This window comes from Dermacentor variabilis, chromosome 6 (assembly GCF_050947875.1).
Source record: "Dermacentor variabilis isolate Ectoservices chromosome 6, ASM5094787v1, whole genome shotgun sequence".
NCBI lineage: Eukaryota > Metazoa > Arthropoda > Arachnida > Ixodida > Ixodidae > Dermacentor > Dermacentor variabilis.
Window position 1 is genome coordinate 145,441,974 of NC_134573.1, and position 15,633 is coordinate 145,457,606.

At 49.1% G+C, this 15,633-nt stretch overlaps 1 protein-coding gene across 4 annotated transcripts in view; it reads right to left on the bottom strand.

Moving 5' to 3' along the window:
• The window catches only part of LOC142585399 (uncharacterized), a 532,153-nt gene that overhangs the window by 410,582 nt on the left and 105,938 nt on the right, over positions 1-15,633 (bottom strand). The gene's annotated exons all lie outside the window — the stretch shown is intronic.

Here is a 15,633-nt window from a genome sequence, read left to right on the forward strand (position 1 = left end):
ACTGTTGTAAGCCCACGCGAGCATCTGCGAGATTACCTGCACATAGTGGATGATACGAGAGGGAACATCACCAGAGAACTGACTTTGGAGACAAGGTCGCTTTGGAGACTTTGTCTCCGAAGTCCACAGTCTTTGGAGGCAAAAGTGCTTGTTTCTTATCGTCGTCGTCCTGTTTCCAGCTCTGATACCTTCAAGTTGTATACGTACGCGCAACATTCCAGAGAAGACACGCTCTCACGTAGCGGTAACAGTTAAAGTTTTCGACGAACGTTCATCTGGCCAGGTCTTCTGGCCAGGTCTTCTGGCCAGGTTCATCTATGCAAAGTTATGACGTGGCATGACATAGTGCGGTACTGTACAGTATGTCCGATAAGTTATGGCGTGCTGTGTTTTGATACGTTAAGGTAAAGTTTTGTACACGAAACAAGAATATATGTTTGTGTCTGTTCGAACCTTTTAACGATATATTTAGTTATTTAGATTTTCGTCGTACAGCTCTAAGAAGCTCGGTGTGCATACGAATCTCCGGCGACAGCCTTTGAAAAGGTTCCGGAGTTCCTATACATGCAAAAATAATAGAGGCTGATTAAAATGATCAAGGGCTCGGACAGCAAGCTCTGCACCAGCATCGAAAGCACCAACGCCCGCGGGTGTATGTCGGGTATAATGAAAAAAAAAATTGCCAAGCGGTCGATCGGTTCAAAGGACAGGAGAGAAGTACGGGAAATCTGGTGTGACAAAGATCTATTGATACATGACGGCGTGGACCGTAAGTCATACATGCTTTCAGCAATCCAAGCTTGATGAGAACACTTGAAGTGCAGCCTGTGCGCACGCCGTGTCCTCGAGCGTACATACTAATCTTCCCCCAGCTCAGCCATTGCCTTGCCTCGTGGTTCGGCGGCCTAAGTTTAACAATACGGGATTTTATTAGTTATAAATCTGACCTCGCCACATCGCACGCTTGCCCAGCAAATGGCAACACAGTGGCCATCGCTGAGATGTAGATAGTAAATTGTCCATGCTAGTATTTCACCGTTTAAAACAAGTGACATCACCGGAGGCACATCTACATTTGCTGCCTCATAAAACACGGTCGTTTCAGATACGCGAGGATCTAAAAAAAAAAAGAAAATAGATGTTAGGAAACCACGTCACATTAAGTCGCCAGGACGTTCGGCAATAAAGCTAACTACACAATGATGAAAACGTGACTGCTGTGATTGCGCCACGCTCAAACCCGATCCGAGGCACCTACTCAAACGCGATCCAGAGCACATCCATGTCGCCTGGGCACTGCCGGGAAACTCTTCAATTTCTAGCACCAGTATATCGATAAGGACCCTCTCTTCAAACGGCATTCTACCACCTGCAGCACTGACTTGGAATCACAGAGAAGGACCCCATGAAAGTGTAGTTTCAACTCCAGCGTCAACTGGTTATGAACTGTCGACGCCAATCTACAATGCAACTGCTGCGCGTAAGCACAACATATCCCGAATGCGAAAGAGCTGGTGAAATATGCAATAACCAAGAATCGAACTGGCTGGACAACTATAGCGAGTCGAGAAAGCAGGCGAACGGACGACGGCCCGGTAAACTCGTTTTCTGTTGTTGTTGCTGTGGTCGTTGTAGCTCATTCTGTTTTTCATCTTCAGAGTCACATTTTTCGACGGCAATAAAAGTAAGAACAGTCACCCATATGAATTCCTGGATGCAGTGCTTCGCGATCAAACAGGAAGTTCTTCGCTAAGTTTCGTTTTCTTTTTTCTTTCTCGAACTGCGGGCAATATATTCTAAGCCGTACACGGAACCAACACACATTGTTCCACCAAGGAAGGAAAACAAACACACGAATAGCACACATTGGAATTTCGATGATTGCGAGGTTTCTTTTTCTGATATTTTTTTCCCTCTTTTGCTCTTTTTCTCCACCCGCCTTTCTATTCACCTCCAACCTTCGTGGCGAAGTTGTACGACTAGGGGGCTCTTGCAACAACACTCTTTTGCATGTTCCTTCCACTTCATACGAGCAGGCACCGGATCTTCAATTCTGATGAGATGCATCTTTCGTACGCTGCTGTTCCGCCACAGAGAAAGAAATACTACAGATATGTCGATGCGGCGTCCTTTTGAAGCCACGACTGGATTAAATGCGCCTGTGGTATTGCATAAATAAAACGGCCACGCGAATCCCTTGCCCGATGCTTGCACACATAAAAGCAGTCCTAAAATGTACTACAATGCACAGAGGTCAGGACCCGAACGCCGAACCGGCGAACCGCACTTTCAAAGCGCGTGCATAGGCAGCGTGAGAGACCATACCGGGCTATTCGCAGTCACTACGACGTCGTCGCGGCGCGTCGTTCATACAAATCATTCTTTGCCTCATTCCAGGCATCTTGCGGTTGCTAAATTGGCACGTTTCTGCTTCACTTATAGTTTCTGGCGCGTCTTGAGTAAAATAGATATGCGCGGCCGCAAAGGAGAATAGAAACTCTGTCTTCCAACGCAGCGGTCCAATGACCTGACCAATACGCCGAGTCACCGAACGCAAACTTATCCCATACCAAACCTGACTAGCTCTTTGAGAAATTTGTGCTCGCGTCAAGTGCCCGTTTCTCGAATTTTTTTTTTTTTTTCCCTCGCGACAGCTAGCATTTTGAGAAGCTCTGTTCGAATCGCACCCACATTCCGCAGTCCCTTTCACTCAGCAGCTCGGAATAAACATCGATATGGTGGCTCCTGGACGTTGCCACCCTAACGAGGTCTCGCTACTCCCGTCACGAACGAGCACTTCCGCTAGAGCTACCTGAGCCGAGGGCATAGCCGAAACGAGCCATGCGTTCAGAAAACAGCAACTATAGGTGCGTCGAGCACATACACCAGCGGCGTCCCATTCTTCAACCTCGCGGCAACATTGCTGCTCCGGAAAGTGAAGGTGACGAACCGCCGATCACAGTGAATGCGGTCACAATGCGAGTCCGCAGCGAACATGCCGTTTCAGACGCCAAAACTTGTAGGCGTATGCAGTGGTGGAACATCCTTTTTACCTTTCGGCGCAGGTCCTGGCGCAGGCAAAAAGCCGATTTGGTGCAGCAAAAAGCCTTTTTGGCGCGAGGTTCCACGCACGTGTGCTTACCATATACGATGCAAGTATTAACTGATGTAGCCGATATGGTTGTAGAGAGGGTTTTGCGAGCTTACCCTGCAAGCGCGGTCAGGAGAGGACGCGACGCTCACACACACCGGGACGCTCAAAGGGCGCTACGGCCGCGTTCGTCGATACGGCGCAGAGAAGCCACCACAGACAGATAGTCAACAAATGCGTGTTTATTAAGCCAGGATGCAACACAGTGCGACACTCAGGGCTTCTAGGTAAGGGCTCACCACAGGACTGACCGAGTACGCGCGCCTGCAATGATACTCATGTCATGCGATGCACACGAGGAAATTTCGAATAGGGGCCGCAAAGGTTTTGCGGCCGCAAATAGCGTCAGCGCCGCTGCGCATGCGGGAGGCCCAAATATGGTTTTGCGTTTCCGTCGGCGACGCTATTTGACCGACACAAACTCGACGGAAATGTTTTGCGCCAACGAAAATGGCAGCAGCCATTGAAGTGGTGGCTCTCGTCCTGTACTACATTCGCTAATACCATTCTTAACTATACACCACGTGGGATTCTGATCGCAGCTGCTCTTCTGCAAAGCCTCGCTATTACCAACGAAGATCGAAAAAGTTTACCTTTCATCCTAGAACGTGACATTCTCCTTCGGCAAACTCAGCGTTACCACGCGGGTGCGATGAACAACGAAATAAAGCACCTGCAAGACGGTAAAGCGGCACCACATTGTACGTCCGTCGAAGAAAAATGCGCGAAAGATGAACCGGACGACTCCGATGGACCCTAGAGTTCCTCACTTAAGTGAGAAACTCTATGCACAGGCCTTTGCTTCCGTTTGTGATAATGATCATAGCGTATACTGTTGGTTTTGATTTCAGTTTTCCTAGCTGCAAAGCATCGCCGGAAGGAGGGTTCCGCTTTTATGCATGCTTTGGCGCAGGTTCGCCGTAATTTTCCGACAAAATGCCGTTTTGGCGCAGGATGACGCAATCGGCGCACCTGTTCCACCACTGCGTATGGATGGTTTCGGCTCCACTTTGATCGCACCCTGCGCATGTATACGTTGTTTGCTTCGTGCTAACATAAACTTAGAGAGGCAGAGACCTTCGGCTTCTAAATTACCTATCTCAAATGAAAACGTATTTTGGAATCTAATTTTACGGTTAGCTTTATAGTTTAGTAAACCCAAACACCAGATGTGAATACACCACGCCGACGGCGCTTCGAGCGCAACGCGACTCAATTGCGTTTGGAGACGCAAACCAATAACGCTTTTCTGTTGAAGTATGCAGGCAACCGCAGACTTACCCAAGCGCAACGGCTCCCCAACGCATGGACACCCTAATTTAAAGCTCTATTGTACCGCCTTCATGAAAGGCTAACGTCTGAGAGCTAGGTTTTAACGTTTCTTTGTCGTCGTCTTCGGAGAGACAAGAGGGGATGCGAAGTGGCAAAGCCAACGGCAAGGTTCAAAACGAACAGAAGCAGCATGAATTAACGAGAGCGAAAATTGATTAACGCTTGGGAAGGAGCGTTAGTTTGTTATATATGAAAGCCTAGGAGCGCTGCCATTTGGCAAGCAAATAGACCGCCGCTTCTTGCGCGAGTCTGTCGTCAGCCATTAAAAAATACCTCGACACTTTGTAGTCGCATTATAACGGTCCTTCTATAGTAAGCCTATCCGACGCAAGCGAATGGCTCTATTTCTTTTACTTGTATGAAATAAGGACTGTCAGTGGCAGTACTTAACAAGGAACTCCAATATTCTCAACCGTAGCGCTTGTGCCGTAATTGAACTAATCACTTGTCGCCGCCTGAGCTTTTCAGTAGGACGCAACTAGAAATAGGAAACTTAATAAAACGTAACTACGACGACGTGATATTTTTTTCTTCAGTGCTTCTAGATAACTAAGCAGAAATGATTAAAGAGTAGCTAAATAACGTCGGTTAATGTACGTGAGAATTCCTTCGTTATAAATAGGGCACGAACTCTTGCTAGCAAGCGGGTGTCGTTACCGTGCGAAGTTGAGCACTTATCGGTGACGGCAAGAGTTCGAAGACATGCAATCGGCGCTCGGGTTAATGGAAGACTGGCACGATAGGTACGACCTCCATTTCCGTTCGCTCGCAATGTGTTTCCAAATGCACCGATTCGGAAGGCAGCACTTTATCAAGACTTCGGCGAGAACGGCGTCGCTAGAATGAATCAATTTGTTCTGAATGAAAATTTTCAACCGGGGAAAAGAAAAAGCACTTCTAGCATAGAGAAAGACACCGCCGTCCGCACAATTAGCTGGAATATAGACAGGGAACGTAAAAGGAGGAGAGGAAAAAGAGGAACAGTGCGGGGGTCAACCACACGGACATCCGGTTTGCCACCCGACGCAAGAGAAGGAACGAAATGTGGAACCATTAGCAGTGCAAACATGTGCGGCTGTCCATCACGTCTGTATACACTAAATCACTGAAGACAGACAGAACATAAAGAGGGGGAAAGGTAAGGAGGTTAACCGGAGTAACCTCACGGTAGCTACCCTAGAGTGAGAAGACAGGATAGGGCGGTGAGGTAGAAGGAAACGAAGTCGCAGTTTTGCCCGAATGACGAAGCATCGACTGCAATAGAAAATTATTAGACAGCTTTGCGAAGCAAGGAAGCCACTTTTATCGGCCTTACAAAGTTGTAAACGAGTCGCTTACTAACTAAATTAACAGGCACGGTGTCACGCGCGCACAGGCAAACATGAACACATCTCCCTCGTTGTCATCACGCTCGTTGTAAAAATGCTGACGTGAGAAAGAGCGGCCGCAGCAGCGAGCGAATTTCCCTTCGTGTCATCTCTCGCTTCAACGCGAACTAAATGGCGAGAATAGAGCGCAAGCGAAGCCATCAGTTCGCGGCGCCCCTAGACTCTGTACCCATCGCGGAACGCTTTCAAGATAGGGACCGCGCGTCCTTGCTCTGCTGCAACATACGCAGCCGTTGCCAGAGTAGAACGACCCCCCACCATCCCACCGCTTCCTGGCGCGTGCGAGATCGAGCCACCATCCTTCTCGGCTCACGCTCAAAAAGCTTTCACTCGCACCCACAGCTATAACCCACAGCATACGGCGTGCGGCCGCCATGTTATCGCACTTGGACTTTATCCGCTACATCACGGCGACAGCGACGCTGTCCTCTGGAGCGAATTCGTCGAATTCGCCGGGAGGGCCCGTATAATTGCTATCGCAATAAAAAGGCAGGCCTTCCTGAACACATGCACCCGAAACGAAAGATTGAAGTGTTCGAAGAGAGGAAAACATAATGGAAGGAGCCGACTTCCGAGAACAGCACCCTGTCGGCAACCCCACGCTGCCAAACGGGAACAGAGAAATATAAAGACGAGAGACATAGGACAGATCAACAACCCGTGTAAGCGCAACTTCTTATGCGGTTAAAGACAATGAGAGAGGTTAACAAGCTAGAAAAGAACAGAAGGCGTATCTTCGATCCGTCATCTTTCGGCGACGCCTTCACTTTTACATGACTTACAGCAGCGGTGAAAATAACACTATCGTAAAGGGCACTCATCGACGTCGCAACCTTGCCGCTGCTGATTCCATCGCAGGAGCACACGACGGTACATTTTTTTAATTACTTTAGTATTAGGAATGCCAAAGCTTAAAGAAGTGTATGTGTGTGAAGACTGTCACGTGGTAGAGGTATGTGCGCATATATATGTGGGCGCCATTGGGCTAAGAAGGGTGTTCCACATCCTCCCCCCATGGCTCCGAGAGGCGCTGGCTAACAGACCTAGGGCTAGATCTAGCACTCATAAATACCGGTTTGTGGGCGGATTGACGGCCGTCGCTTGTGGTACGCTGGACCCTCTTGCGCCCACTTATGCAACTTTCTCCGCATGGCTCTCCCATTTCTTGTAACCCGGCTTCGCCAAGTAGCTGATCGCCGCCGGCGGTCGGTGTAATTACAGAATAGTACGATAGATGGCGCGAGTGTTGCGCTGCCAACGCCGCCTAACGGCGAGGTTACTCGGGTGCTAAAGGGAGTGGCCTCTTCCACTTTGGCTTGGGCTTGGCTGAGTGTGCGGACGTCTTCCACGCCGGCTGGCAGGCTACGCGGGACTGTCCCCAGAAAAGCGTCGGAGCGGGTCACCGGGATGAACGATCACGCTCTCTTGAACGCGCCACCGTTCGCACGACTGTACACGCGAACGATTAGGCGTTGATGTCCAGCATGGGAGCGAACATATTCGATCGATATGCTGTCGCGGCGAGTCGGACTTCCCCGATTCGTCAGCGCCTTCGGCATGCTCTATTGGTGGTAATTCGGCTGGCTAGATTGGTGTTTATTACGAAAGGAGCGTTAAGTGTCCTTTTGATCGTTCCCAGCACTGTTTTGCAGGCCCTCTGTCCTCTGTTGCTCGGCACAGAGTTCAGGCACAGCTGCCGCGTCTGTGACCGGCTCTGGTTCGACGTGAGTCTCTCCACGGTGAGCTCGGCGCGGAACTGCGCAACTTTGAACAGAAGAGCTTTGCCTTGCAAGTGCTTCGCGAAGTCTTCCCCGACGCCACCGACGACGACGAAATAAACGACGACGGTCGGACGTCGAGCACGAGGACCGGATCGACGATGATGCCGACTGGCACTGAAGCACTGTACATAATAAATGGTGATGCACGTACTGTGGCTTGTATGCGTATGACTTGCTGGGGCTTGTGTGGCTTACCGGTCTGGCCGTGTAGGACCTCGTAGAAACTTGGCGAAATTTAGCAAATCTCGGCGACACTTAGTATGAGCATAGTTAAGCCATGCATAACCTCGTAATGCTTAGCAAAACCTAGCAACGCTTGATATGGGCCTAGCCAAGCTACGCATAACATCGCAAAACTTAGCAAAATCTAGCAACCCTTAGTGTGAACCTACCCGAGCCATGTATAACCTCGCAAAACTTAACAAAACTTGGAAATACTTGTCAAAAGCCGGAACTAGCTCCTCTGTGACCCAGCCGTGCACTACAAGTGCAAACTGCCCACATTTTCTTTTTTTCCTCCACCATTTCCCCGCAAAAATCAACAGTGGTCGAACAAGAAATATTTCTGGAGCCATCCTTTCAACAAGAGGAGTTGTCACCGTCAGGGCAGTAAAGACAAATGCACTTCTTGAAGCATTGCCTCCAACGATATCTTTTGTTTGATCCCATGTTGATAATTCCAAGCCTATATCTTCCTTGTTTGAATTTTTAGCCTGCACTAAGAATCATAATGTCGTTTCGCAACACAATTCCTACAACACGTATACTTCAGCGCTGCAAAATTAATCTAGTACTGTCATAACGATAGCTTCATAAGTTTGACGCAAATAAACAACAAAAAATTGCCTCACATGGTTTTTCACACTCCACTTGAACGATTGTTATTTGTTCTGCATTACCATCTCTGAATGATGCAATTACTGTCCACCAACAATCATCGGCCTATTCCAAGCTTGCCCAACGATGGCAAGGCTTTAATCCTCAGATTTTCAATATGTGGACACTCTAGCGAATTTTCACCGTCGCCGTCGGTGTGATGTTCTGTATAAAGTCAAAGTGCGATGAGATCGCGCGCCGTGGGTGCAAGGGGAAACCGTTCGAGGGTAAGCCAACAAGGATGGTAGTCGCTTCACGCACGCGGTCAGATGACGCATGCCTAGTGCTGGAGGTCGCGTCACCTCCAAAGCCGCGTTTACATGAATGCGACAGTGTCGCATCGCATCGCATTTCTAGCGCATCACATTCATGTAAACAGCAGTAATGCGCTAGGAAGGCGCATCGCATTAATGCGCTAGGCGAGGGTAGATTTACGGGCGCGAGTCGACTCTCGCGGAGCATGTAAACGCAGGATCGTCGCATTAGGAATGATGGGAAGGAATTAGCCATCAACATGGCGGCGGTCCCGGCTGCCCGCTTCGAATTGAATTTCGCGTTGCTTTTGTAAAATGCACTTCGTTCGCAGCAAATGATTGTGTAAACGGCTTTTGCTTAGTCTCAGGCCGCTTCGACGACAGAGTATTATGGATACCCTTGTGGTGTTTTCGAGATCGCTCCTTATTTCGAACGAGTCGAAGCCTAACGAAAGAAACATTCGAGATGTCAGCGCTACCTATCGCTAGAGTCGGAAAATAGCCGCAACGACGTCATATGGCCTCTGAGATCCAAAGATCTCGCTGGCCAACTAAAGCTGCAAAACACGTGCGCGGCTTTGCATCCGCTACACTATAGCGTACGCTATAAGTTGCGTACGCTAAACTAAAGCTTTCTATTTCTCGGCACTCAACCACCAACGTGCACTCGGCCTACTACCGGAAACCAGTTACACCGGAAGTCGGTTGCACTTCCCTTCTACGACACCATGTGGCGCTACATTCTCGCGAGAGTTAAGGCGCTACATGTAAACGGCGTCGCATCGCCTTTCCCAAATGCGCTTGGAAATGCGATGCGCCACTGTCGCATTCATGTAAACGGGGCTCAAGTTTCGGAGAAGCGTTGAAGCGACAGGCAGCAACCAAGCGTTCGCTCCCTGACGCCGGCTCTCTTCATTACGTAAGCGTTGTGACAGCGAATGCTTGGAGTCACCGAGTGAGATCTGTTCGTGTTAATCTCAGCGCGCGTTAATTGGTAATTTAATTGGCAAATGAGTGTTTGCTGCAATTTAAACAGTCGATAACACTACGAACCCCTCTCTTCCAGCAGTTGTCTAGTAATTTTTCATCGCTACCAATGCTTCGCCTTTCGGACGAAAGATGCGACGTTTGGTTACGGGACACGTAGTTAAGCGCCGGTTACTACACGTAAACAGCAAGAGAGAAAACGACGCTACTTCCCGTGGGCCGGCTAGTTCAAAATAACCACAACTCAACCTAACTGGGTTCTGGATTTGACGTTCGACCAAATGACTTCAGTGACGCGCTGTAATGCAAGTTTGCTGCTGCTTTGCGTCAGAGAAACCATCCACTAAGTTCTCCTTCGCGGAGAACAAGAATCAAGAAAACTGTGCGCCACAAAACTGCGCGTAATCCGTTTACGGCCGAGGCAGGTGTTTTCCGAGGTCAATAAAGATTCAAACCACACACAAACGCTGCAGGCTACGAAGCACGGTGCGCTAAATCCAGTCCCCTATTTCTACAGGATAACCTGACAGCCTACAAGAGTTTTAAAGCGCAAAGTAAAACATAAGGAAGCGTTTACTTTACACACTCACTATAGCACTTGTTTTCTTTGCATGTATGTGCTTTCGCCACAAGCCAGACAAAAGCAGCAGCCGGCGCCTCGCATAGGCACCATCATATCAACAAGCAAAGAAATAAAGGAAAAGAAAAAAAAAACGCGAGGGCATTCTCGAACACTACGAAAAAAGAAAATCGCGAACAGAAAGGGACCGTCGAAAACAGATTGGCATAAACATCCCAGAGCGACGTGGCGTCGGTCTAGTTGGTCATCATCAGAATCGAACACGTTGAGCGCGGAAGAAACGCCACAAGGAAGAGCGCGGACAACCACACAGCGCGTGGCGGTTTTCAGGCTTCTCTTTTTTCACAATGTTTCTTCCACGATCTACATGTTCACTTCTAACATAAACACTAGTGGCGCTTCCGATAGGCCAAGAAATAAACCCAATAACTACGAAAGGACGAGGCCGACGGTCCGTTCTTTTGAAATCGAAGAAATGCAAGCGGACTACCGAACCGGAGCATAAACGTGTTCTTTCAGCGCAACCAGAAACCCACGTGAGGTCAGCGAAGAGATGGGAGGACGGTACTCGATTGAATCAAATGCGCGACCGAGCAGGCGCTTGACCGGATACAGAAGCGAGATGAGGTACGGTCCTACAAGCGCGCCCTCTACGTGGAGACGTCTTCGCCGCGCAGCTCTTTCCAGCGCACCGTCCAAAATATCGTCGCATTGGGAAAATGAGGCAGATACACAGCGAATAAGAGGCACACTTTGGAAACGCCTACGACCGTACTGAACTCTGACAAACACAAGCAAAAAAAAAAAAAAAGAAAGAAAGAAAGCCCAGAGGAATGGAATTGGAAGAATCATGGTCTGCGAGCGTTTCGACAGATGGATGTCTATGCGTATCGCTTCGTGCAAGTCATCTTGATCCTTTAGACGCGTGACCGAGCGCGGGAGATTACATGACGAGGTACGGCCGTCAGATGTTGGCTTCTAAAGTACGATTTCTTACTCATTCTTTTTCTTTTAAAGCAAAGCTTTCTTTGGGCTCTTCCTTCACTATCCTCCCCTCTACACCACCCTCCCCCACCCTTTCCGAATATGAAACTTTCGAATAAGAAATCGAATTCTGTCCAGTTCGAATCGTTGTTCGAATCAAGTAGCCCCTATTCTTAAAGCACAATACTTGGACAATAGTTTTCGAATATTTTAAATCGTCAGCGGTGCGCGATCAAGCATAAAATTCAAGCAAAAGCGTCATAAATTTCACCTCGGCGGCCACAGCAATAAAATAATTAAATAAAACGATAAGTCACATAGTGGAGCATGTTGTGCACCCCTCAGGGAGCTATAGTGGTTTAACCTTTCAGGATAAACCACTATATACGACTCGCGACCAGCGAAGAGCCGCGAGTATAAGAGAGAGAGAGAGAGAGAGAGAGAGAGAGAGAGAGAGAGAGAGAGAGAGAGAGAGAGAGAGAGAGTAAATTTATTGAATTGGGGTAAGGGGGATCAGGGAATAGGAGCTTCATGGGCGGCGCCCCAAGTCCAGGGCGCCACTGGCTTCTGCCGCTAGGCGAACGTGACCAAGAAGAGCCTTCTGCACCTTCGGGTCTGAGCTGGCGAGTTGTGCGTCCCATTACGAACCTATTATTGCTTCCTAATGCTTCATTTGTGCTTCTAAAAATGAATGCTTCATTACGTGCAATGTAAAGACTGGTGGTACTGTCTTGCGACGCTGAGTCCAACTACTGTTGATGAAACTAAACTCGCAGCGAAGATGTTCTGCTAAATAACTGCTGCATGGCGTAACGGAGTCGACAGCAAGCATCAATGACCTGTAGGGGTTCCGTTTTATTTTTTCTTTGTTCCTTTTGACACTTACCCCAACGCTACACTATAATCTTTCTAAGATGTTGCGGCTCACGCAACAAAGCTTCACCAGGTGTCGCTACCAGCAGTGCGACGTACTATCCTGTGTTCGGTATACCACCAACGGGAATAGCGTGCGGACAAGCTCAAGCATCGCGTGCTCACAGGGGAGATCATAGAAGCTCCAGAATTGGCGCGCTCTGACATTACGCGACAGCGTGTCCTAAATTTGTTTATCAACTAAGGAGCCACATTTCTTTTAGATATTTCGCGTGGAAGCCGCATCCTTCAGGCAATGATATACTGACTCATTTTTCTTTATCAATGCCTTTTGTGTGACTACTAATGATTCTGTTTTTCCTTCATAAACACAGCTGCTCTTTTTTTTTATTTTCATTTTGGTTGTAACGAAACTACGATGTAGATCCAGAAAGAAAATAAAACAACACAGTCGTAAGTAAAGTCGTTTCGGTCGCATTCTGTACCCTCGGCTTTCGCTGATGTTCTTAATTTGTTGGCAGCGCAAGGCCGCCATTAACAAAAGGCCGTGAGCAGGTTTCTACCACAGAAGCTAGCACGCATCTTTAAACACGGCTGCAGCAAGAGGAGACTCGACCGCAAGTGTAGTTAGCCCTCGCGGTCCTCCATCAATATTGACGCTTCCGCGCAGTCATGAAGAGACTTTGCCACTCCGCCAAAGAGTTCTCACAAAGAGCTCTTTGTCGACAAGAGCTCTGACAAGAACGACAAAGAGCTCTGAGATAGATGTTGCTCTTGTTCGATGATTACAGTGTTTGCGGCGAGACGATTCCATCCTCGGCTCACTCCCGTAGCATTCCAAGCTATTTGGAGACGAAAAATACCACCTGTGCGGCAATACGAGGCTGATTTCCCGGAAGACACGTTTGTAGGTATCGAGAACATTTTCCAAACTCTTCACGTCAATTCTCCCTTCATTTTTTTTATTTTATTTTGCGCACTCAGTTTCGAACTGCCATTCAGGTTGTTCAACTAGAGAGCGATACAGCCACCTGGAGTGCGTAAATACACTGATATAAACTGAATTCAGCTGTTTAACCTCCCTGCCTTTCCTTCTCCACTTCTTTCTTCCTTCCTTCCTGATGTCTTCTTCTCCATTCAACTCTCGGTGCCCGCTTATACGCGATCAGTTGCAAAGCTGCTTAAGGCGTCTGCCAGTCGTCTCTCTCTCTCTTTCTCTCCACTGTCATTGTTTCGCAAGTGGTTCTGGCAAACAATCTTTGATACTCCTCAGAAAACTACCGCATTTTTCTTCGCACGCGTTGGACAAGAGAGCACAGTACTCACGACGGAAAACATTACGCAGTCGTCACCTTACAGTTGGCTTGCAAACGGCACTAAGAGGTGGAAGAACAAAGAGGGAGACATCAAGCCCATCACAAGACAACGTCTTCGTGTCTCCCTCATGTGTCCTTCCTGCTCTCTGGCGCTGCTCGCGCGCGGCGACAAAATCGGCGACAGCCAAGCAGCACGTGGGGTCGAAATTTAACGTCCGCAGCGCTCAGCCGTTCTCCACCCGCACAGAGAGCAGTGACCACCCGAAACCCGTCGCTGAATCGGTCCCGTTTTCCTTCTATAGCCGCCACTCCGACTACAACGAGAGTCGCACCAAAACCGGTACACCCAACGGTATAAGCTATCGCTCGCAGAACAGCCCAATTGACTGCCGCCTCTCTCACCCCCACTTTACACTTTCCTCCCTTCCTCGCGTCCCCTCCTTCCCCTACCCGAGGCGTATGTCAAGTCCCATATCGCGGGCACCCCGACACATGCGCTTCATAATTGGACAAAAGCGACGCGGTGCCCGTAAGCGGCCGATAAGGACTCCGCCGCTTATTATACGCCCTGCTTGCACGCAGTCTGTCCCGCTTCCGGCCCGATATCGCAACGACCAGGGCAGTTCGATTCCCACGGGGGCGAACTACATGTACGGCGTTTCCAAACGCCGCCGGTGGGCCGGCCACGTTGCTCTAAATTAGCCGCTGTCCGTCTCCCGCGCGTTCCGTGGTGATCGATACGTGCGGTTAGCACCTCGGCCACTTCTTGCTTCCGCCGCGCGACCACGGATCAATGATGGATGGTGCTGGGCGTTTGGGTGTTGAAAGGGCTGCGATTTTTTCGCCCGATCTCTAATGCAATGGAGAGAGATCGCACTAGCGGGCCTTCTTGTCTTTTTTTTTTCTTCCTGTTAGAGCGTAAGTTCTTGGAATTGTTTAATCCTCTGTGGTGGCAAAGTGACTGCGGCATAAATGAACGAGAAGAAAAGAAACCGAAGGGCCCATTTTTATTAGTCATATCACAAGAAGCCAACAAACAATGACACCAAGGACAGCATAGCGGAAATTGCATGTGCTCATTAAGTGAATCAATGAAATGTTAAATTATTGACGTGCTGCTGCTGAGTACAAGATGACGGGCTCTAAGCCCGACCGCGGCAGCTTGCCGCGTTACAATGGGGCACGAATGCACAAACACTCGTGTAGTAAATGTATGGCGCGCATTGGGAAACGCGAAGCGGTCAAAAAAATTGCGAACACCCCAACTATACCGCCTCCCGTAGCCCGTGTGTTGCCTTTGGACTTTAAACTCCGTAATTTGATTTGATTTGAAGCGCCTTCAGCCGAATTTCGTGGCACCTCTCCATGGCTGCATGGAGTATAAAGTTATTCGTGTGCTACCGGAGTTTTTGAAGAACACCGGCCTGCTGCGACCGATTGCAGTTCTCTTGCACGCCCTACGGTAGGCGCGCATTGCTCACTCTCTCCCTTTTTCTAATCCCCTTTCCCTTACTCCCAATGTAGGGTAGCAAACCGGACGCTCGTCTGGTTGACCTCTCTGCATTTGCTCTCCTTGCTTTCTCTCTCTATCTCTTTTCGACGTAATCATGTCTATCTTATTCACGTTTTCATCTGTTTCCTTTCCTATTGTTTCGACGACATCCCGTGCGTTCCACGCACGGGATGTCGCACTTAGTTTCGCAATGATATTTCCTTCGTCGCGTCCTTCGCCGAGAGACCTCGGTATCGTCTGCACGTTCTAATCAGGAATGGGTTTCGCCCTCCCGACAGTCAGCGATGCGCGGCCGCCACCACGCACTGCTCAAAACAGCGGTGTCTAGCACCAGCGACAGCAGCACATTCTGAACTGAACAGTGCACAGCGCGCGGACGATGTGGACCCCGTACCGTTACCATGACAACAACGTAGAGCGCTGCCGGTCAGTGTGTGAAGGGGGGTGCGAAGAAGCGAGAGAACTGCAGGGGTGGATTGTAGACGAATCACAGGCTAGCAGTTCGGCGATGGATCTAGTGTTCCTGTGTGTCCACCCACAGGGAACGTATACCGCGACACTAGATGGATCGAGAGCGCAGGAGAGGAAGAGTGCGAGG